Source organism: Lissotriton vulgaris, chromosome 3_1 (genome assembly GCF_964263255.1).
Source record: "Lissotriton vulgaris chromosome 3_1, aLisVul1.2, whole genome shotgun sequence".
Taxonomy (NCBI): domain Eukaryota; kingdom Metazoa; phylum Chordata; class Amphibia; order Caudata; family Salamandridae; genus Lissotriton; species Lissotriton vulgaris.
In genome coordinates, this window is record NC_141689.1 from 90,733,462 (window position 1) to 90,740,585 (window position 7,124).

The window sequence follows — 7,124 nt, forward strand, 5'->3', positions numbered from 1 at the left end:
TAAAACGTAATTACTTACCTGTCTTAGGTAGAGACCCCAGTGCTGAACCTAGGACTCCAGTACTGGATTACAAAAGTAACGAGAACCTACTTTACCTGTGACTTGAATTTCCTTCCATAGGATAACATTGCTAGTTTTTCACTGAAAAGTTTCTAAGTGTCAACTTTGAAAATACATTTATATTCTTTAAAAATCAATGCAATAACAAAAACGTTTTTACTAAACTGTTTTCAGCTTAGATCCCAGGACTGAATCTAGGATTCAGTCCTGGAGTTACAAAAGTAGTCTATAAAGTAATCAACTGCATTTATGTAGCAAAACCCATTGAGCTCAATATGAAATTGTGTTTAGAATTGTGTTGCCTATTGCAACCACTGTATCTATTCTGTGTAGTGAGCCAGCTTGCCTCGCGCTGTGTACACAGTAAGCGCGAGGCACTGGTCTCGTGCCGCCCGCTTACGTAGTGGATGTTGACAGTTGGTGGCTGAGTCACACGGCCATTTTACATATTTGTCACTGCTGTGTGTCGTGCTAGCGGGAGCTTGTAATAAACGGTATACATTATTTAATATTTGTGCCTTGAGTTATTACAACTCATAATTGGCGACGAGGTGCTCAAGCTCCCGCAACGGACCCGCGAAGATTTAAAAGAAGAAAATGGTTTACCTGGCATGAAGGCAGGAAAAGAAAAGCGAAGCTGAGGGAAGTTGCCCGCGATATCTCGGCGCTGTCATCCTCCTTATGAGATCGGCTCTGCTGACGATCGGCGCGGGATCTCCCTTCTCTTCTTTCAGCCTGAAGTGAGACGCTGAGGTGGTGATTGCGCATTCTCGCGTAAGTCAAGCGTGAGGAAGTTACCGCCTACCTCATTAGCTTCCCGGCACAAGCTGCTGCCTCTCATCGCATCTTAAAGGGGAAGTAACCCGGTTGGTTGTGAGCTTATGTTCTAAAAAAAACATTTTTAAGCGATTTGCTGCACAAAACTAGTGTAGTACCAAAGGGAAAATATCGCTGGGGCTCACACTACTTAGCTGAGGATATTAAAGTAAAAGCACGACATACTGAACTTATTTATTAATGAAAAGAAAATAGAAAGGGAACAAACACTTGAAGATTTAAACCTTCTACACATGATAAAGGATATTGACACTGTCAGGTCCAGGAACAATTGATTGTGTTCACCCAGTTTATTATGAACCACTGTTGTTCTATTTGACTATAGTATATATATCTGCAGTGTGTCAACAAAGGAAACCGCTGTGGCATACGTTATACAGCTTGCTCTCTTCATAAAATAGGTAATGATGCAGTCAATTCACCCTCCGCCTCCCTTCTTAGATACCGCAGGTGAATCACCCGTGGCATGGAGAAAATGGTTTGATGCATTCGAGAACTATTTGGGTGCCATTGGAGCGCACAGGTTTAGAGCAGAAAGGAAACGATTTTTACTTCTTCACTCACTGGGGTTTGAAGGTAGAGAAACACTCAAACACTTACCTGAAGTAGTTGATGAAGGTGGTGAAGAAACTGATGAGTATCAAAACACTGTTAGAAAACTGAAGACGAGGTATGACAAGCAACCCAGTGTTGTGGTTTTAAGACATAAATTCTTTAAGAGAGCACAAAAAACAGAGGAAGATGTTGACACGTATATTACTGCTTTGAGGAAAATGGTAGCAGAATGTGAATTTGAAAATTTCAGTGAACAACTAGTGCGGGATCAATTCATCAGTAAATGCCTGGATAAATCCATCAGACAAAAGTTGTTGTCCTTGGAAAATCCGTCTTTAGATGAATCCATCCGCATAGCTAAAAGCATTGAGACATCACAATCCTCTATCAGAGAACTTGAAAGTAAAAATGTTGAAATGGTGACTCCTGTTCGCTTTAAAAATGTGGTGAAGAAAAAAGAATTTCAACAGAATCATTTTTTAAAAAGAACAGATATCTGCTTCAGGTGCGGTTATCCTTCACATGCTAGAAGTGGAAGGCCATGTCCCGCGAGGAATGCCACATGTCGTAAGTGTGGAAAGTTGGGGCATTTTGACAAAGTATGCCAGACAAACAAGAAAAGTCCAAACCAAGTCGCATGTATGAAAGACTCGAGTGACAGTGACAGTGATGACACCCTCTGTGAATTAAAGACATGGTTCTGGTGGTGAAAGAAGGAGACATAATAACGAGTGATCCTAATGACTGTGTTGATCCTTATGCGATCATAGGTGTTGGAGATAAAAATCTGAGACTTTTAGTAGATTCAGGTGCCAGGATCACAATGATCAGTGAATCCTTATTCCAAGAGAAATGGGGAAATAGACCTCTGCAACCTCCAGATCGAGAACCAGTATCCTATGAAGGGAAGAGCATTGAACTTCTAGGGTATTTTGAAGATGTCTTGGTGTTCAAGAACAGGCACATATATGGGAAAATATATGTGGCCGTCAATGGATTGGACATTCTTGGATGGTTCCATCAAGGTTTGTTCAGTATGATGCTACGTCCTGGAGCAAAAGAACAAATTTTGGTTATTCATGACCAAACACATGTGGAAGAACTTCTCAATAAATTTCCCAAAGTGTTTTCTGGTGAGCTTGGAAAGATCAAGGGGTTCAAGCACAAGATAAAGATAAAGAATGATGCTGTGCCTGTCAAGTACAAAATAAGGAGTATACCTTTCAGCATCCGCAACGATTTAGAAAAGGAACTCTTGTCTATGCAAAAAAGAGGTGTAATTGAACCGATTGAATCGTCGGATTGGTCTTCGGCATTAGTTGTAGCAAGAAAAAAAAACAACGAACTCAGAATATGCATTGATCTGCGCAGTTTGAACAAAGTGATTTGGGTGGACTCGCACCCATTACCAAATATCACAGAAATGCTAGGTGTAGTTACAGGGGCAAAGGTTTTCACAAAACTTGACTTGGCCTCTGCATACCACCAGATTGAACTTGACAAGGACTCACGCCACTTCACTGCCTTTAACACTCCAGCTGGATTGTATCAATTCTGCCGTATGCCTTTTGGCCTGTCATCGGCAGCCTCTGTCTTTCAGAGAGTCATGGTCAATTTACTCAAAGGAATCAAAAATGTTGCCATATTTCAAGATGACGTCCTTATATATGCAAAGGATCAACAGGAACATGACTTTGTTTTGTCCAAAATTTTGTCCATTTTCCAAGACCACGGAGTTGTGCTTAAGAGAGATAAGTGTGTATTCTCTAAAGACAGTGTGGAATATCTGGGCCACACTATTTCAAGTGAAGGCGTCACACCAAAGCCGAGTTTGGTTCAAGCTATAGTAGACGCATCAGCTCCAAAAGACAAAGCAGGTGTAAAATCACTTTTAGGACTTACAGAATTCTATTCACGTTTTATCCAACACTATGCCACCAATATTCGTCCCATTTCAAAGTTGCTACAAGACAAAAGTGAATTTGTGTGGGATGAAAAGTGCAAATTAGCGTTTGAATGGATCAAAGATAAATTGTGCACTGTCAGTGCCTTGAAACCTTTTGTACAGGATGTCCCTTGCACTTTGACTGTTGAAGCCAGTAACTATGGGTTGGGCGCCGTTTTGACACAAGATGTTGGTCCTAATGAACATACAGTAGGATTTGCATCCAGAGTACTTAGAGAGGCAGAAACGCATTACTCTGTGATCGAGAAGGAGCTCCTAGCATGTTGGTGGGGCATTCAAAAATTCAAAAATTATCTGTGGGGGCGCAAATTCACACTTCAAACGGACCATAAACCATTAGTGTCTATTCTTGGTAACACAAAAGGTCGTAGTGCTACTCCCCGCATTGCATGCCTTGCATCTAAGTTATTACAATACAATTTTGATGTTGTCCACATTGCTGGGGGAAAAAATGTGAGAGCAGACGCTTTGTCACGCTTACCTCCCTCCTCAAACAAGACCATGCAAAGTAATGATGACTGTTGTTATGATGATAATGAAGATTGTATTATTGCCAGTGTTGAATTGTTACATGTATGTTCTGTAGGACAAGAAGGTTGGAGGGAAGCTCTAGAAAGTGATCAAGTTCTAAAAGAGGTGAAAAAGTACATTGTCCAAGGGTGGCCGAGAGAAAGGAATGTGGGTGTGGACTTACAACCCTATGTGAAGGTGAGTGATGAACTCTCCATCGAAGATGGTCTAGTTTTCAGGATTGAGAAACTGGTACCCCCCCGAAAACATTAGAGCCACACTTTTATCCAAGGCCCATGAAGGGCATCTTGGAGCCACACTCACTAAACGTAGAGTAAGAGAGTACTTCTGGTGGCCCCAGATGGATAAAGATATTGATGCGATGGTGCAAGAATGCACAATTTGTTCCTCTAGTGACAAAAGTTTTCGCACAGCCAGTCCACCACTCACGCCCATACCTCTTCCAGGTGCCCGGTGGGAGAAACTTGGTATTGATGTGCTAGGACCCTTCCATAGTTTACCCCATCAATGCAAATTTGCTATGGTGATGATGGATTATTACACCAAGTGGCCAGAAGCAAAATGTGTGTCCAAAGTTGACTCTAAAGAGATCATTGACTTCATGAAAGAAATTTTCACGAGAGAAGGGTTTCCCCTTTCCATCATATACGACAATGGGGTTCAGTTTGTGTCCACTGAGGTGGAAGAATTCCTTAAAGAATCTGCCATCACTCACTACAGAAGTTCCCTTTACCACCCACAAACAAATGGACTGGTGGAAAGACTCAACAGAGTCATTGGTGATTGTGTTAAATGGGCTATTGAACACAACAAAGCTGTTCCCCAGAGTGTGAGGGCTATGCTATGGTTCTACAGGACCACCCCACATTCGTCTACAGGAGTGTCTCCCTTTGAACTACTTAGGGGCAGGAAACCTTGCACTGAATTTAGACCTGCATGGATGTCCAAATGGTTCAAATCCCATTCTTCTCCTCAAGAAATTGATGACCAAGTCAGAAAAGGGAATGAAAAAGTTCAGTCAAAACAGAAAGAATATTTTGATTAAAGGAAACGGGTGAAAAGCAGAGCATTTGTTGTGGGGGACTGTGTAAGGATAAAGAAACAAGGGTTTGTAAAAAAAGGTGAAGCTAAGTTTGGTGATATTGTTGTGGTTGACAAAGTCTGTGGAAGTGCTATTCGTGTCAATGGACAGCACTGGTGGATCGTCAACAAGGTTGTAAAAGTTAAAAATGTTGAGAACAATCTGTTGAACTCAAATGATGCTAAAAATGTTTCAAGTGACAATTCCCCATGTGACTTCAGTGTACAGTCTTCCTCTCCTCAATCCTCTTTGGTGAGAAGGAGCACCAGAGCCATCAGAGTTCCTATTAGATTCCGTCGTTGATTTTCTCATCCTCCCTTGAGCTTCCCTTTTGTTATCTTCTCTTCTTCTATTTCTTCTTTTCTTTCTGTTTAAGGAAAGGAGATATGTAGTGAGCCAGCTTGCCTCGCGCTGTGTACACAGTAAGCGTGAGGCACTGGTCTCGTGCCGCCCGCTTACGTAGTGGATGTTGACAGTTGGTGGCTGAGTCACACGGCCATTTTACATATTTGTCACTGCTGTGTGTCGTGCTAGCGGGAGCTTGTAATAAACGTTATACATTATTTAATATTTGTGCCTTGAGTTATTACATTCTGCTTACAAAGTTTATTGCCTTCCTGTAAAGTAACTACCTGAAGTCACTCATACTGAGAAAAGTATATTTTTATACCTGTTGGTTCTAAAAATAAAACTATATCTTTTGATATAAAAACAATTGGCCTGGAGTTCAGTTCTTGAGTGTGTGAAACCTTTTGCTGATTGAGTGTGTACAACAAATGCTTTACACTGTCCTCTGGTACTGCCTTACTGCTTGACCAAGCTACCACTTTAGAGAGTAAGGTCAGTTCTGACTTTAACCTCTGTTATACCTCTGGAGATTGTGAACTCTACACACACTGTACCTTGTTTTGGTCCAGTATATATAGAGCCACTTTCTTACAGTGGGTGCTAGAGGTTGTTAAAGCGACCAAAAGACAACCTAATGTTGATCAAATATTGACTCTTAAGGAGAGTATACTTATCTGTAGAACTGACAACATAAATAAAGGTTTAAATTCAGCAACTGAATGGCACACTCTGACCTGTATGGTATAAAAACGTCATTGTTTGTATAAACAACAATCTTGTAAATAAGATATGACTGCATGAAAACACTGTTTAGACAAATCTAACCCCCAGATTCATCAAGAGCACAATTTGCGATTCTTTAATAGCGAAAAATACTGATTCGCTATTAAGGAATTGCAAAATGGAATGCATCAAGAAATCAAAAAAAATAGCGATTTCCTAATATTCCTTAATTGCGACTCGCAATTAAGGAATACCTCCCCATACCTCCCCATCCATTCCTATGGGCCTAGAGGCCCATAGGAATGAATGGGAAGACAATCTCAATTTATGAATCGCAATTTGCGAGTCGCATATTGAGATTGCGATTTCAAGGGTGCAGGGTTGTCCAAAGGACACCCTGTTACGCCCCTGATTTGTGCACATATGTTACGTACACACATGCCCTTAGGGCATGTGTGTGCGCAACATGAAACTTTGAAAAATGCACTTTGGTGCATTTTTCAAAGTTTTTGCAAATTACCATGAAGTTGTACTTCATGGTAATTTGCGTGCCCTATTAGCGAATTCGATATTTTTTAAACTTTCATGCATTGCATTTAAGGAATCTCAATTTGAGATTCCTTAAATGCAATAAATCGCAATTTAGCGAATTCTTTTTTTGCGATTTTTGCATTTGGGATGATGCATCCCAAATGCAAAAATACCGGTCGCAAAGGAGCAGATTCTGAGAATCTGCCCCTTTGCGAGCGGATTTTGGTTTGATGAATCTGGCCCTATGTTGTTTACAGACCAAGAAAGAAATAATGAGACCGTTTCTAAATATTTAAACATTTTGTGATTATCGATTTCTTTATTTGGACTTAGGATGTATATTACCATTAGGTCTTTTGTGTTGTATAATGACTTCTGGTTCATTGAGTACATGTAAAACTAAGTTCAGCCACACTGTATTGACCAACTGTCGGCCAATTTTATGAAACCAACAAGTGTGAACGCTTTCCTAAAATACTGGAATCAAGACTT

At 40.7% G+C, this 7,124-nt stretch overlaps 1 protein-coding gene across 1 annotated transcript in view; it reads right to left on the reverse strand.

Annotated features, from left to right (window-relative positions):
• SIGLEC1 (sialic acid binding Ig like lectin 1) overlaps positions 1 to 7,124 on the reverse strand; it is a 315,685-nt gene that overhangs the window by 267,491 nt on the left and 41,070 nt on the right.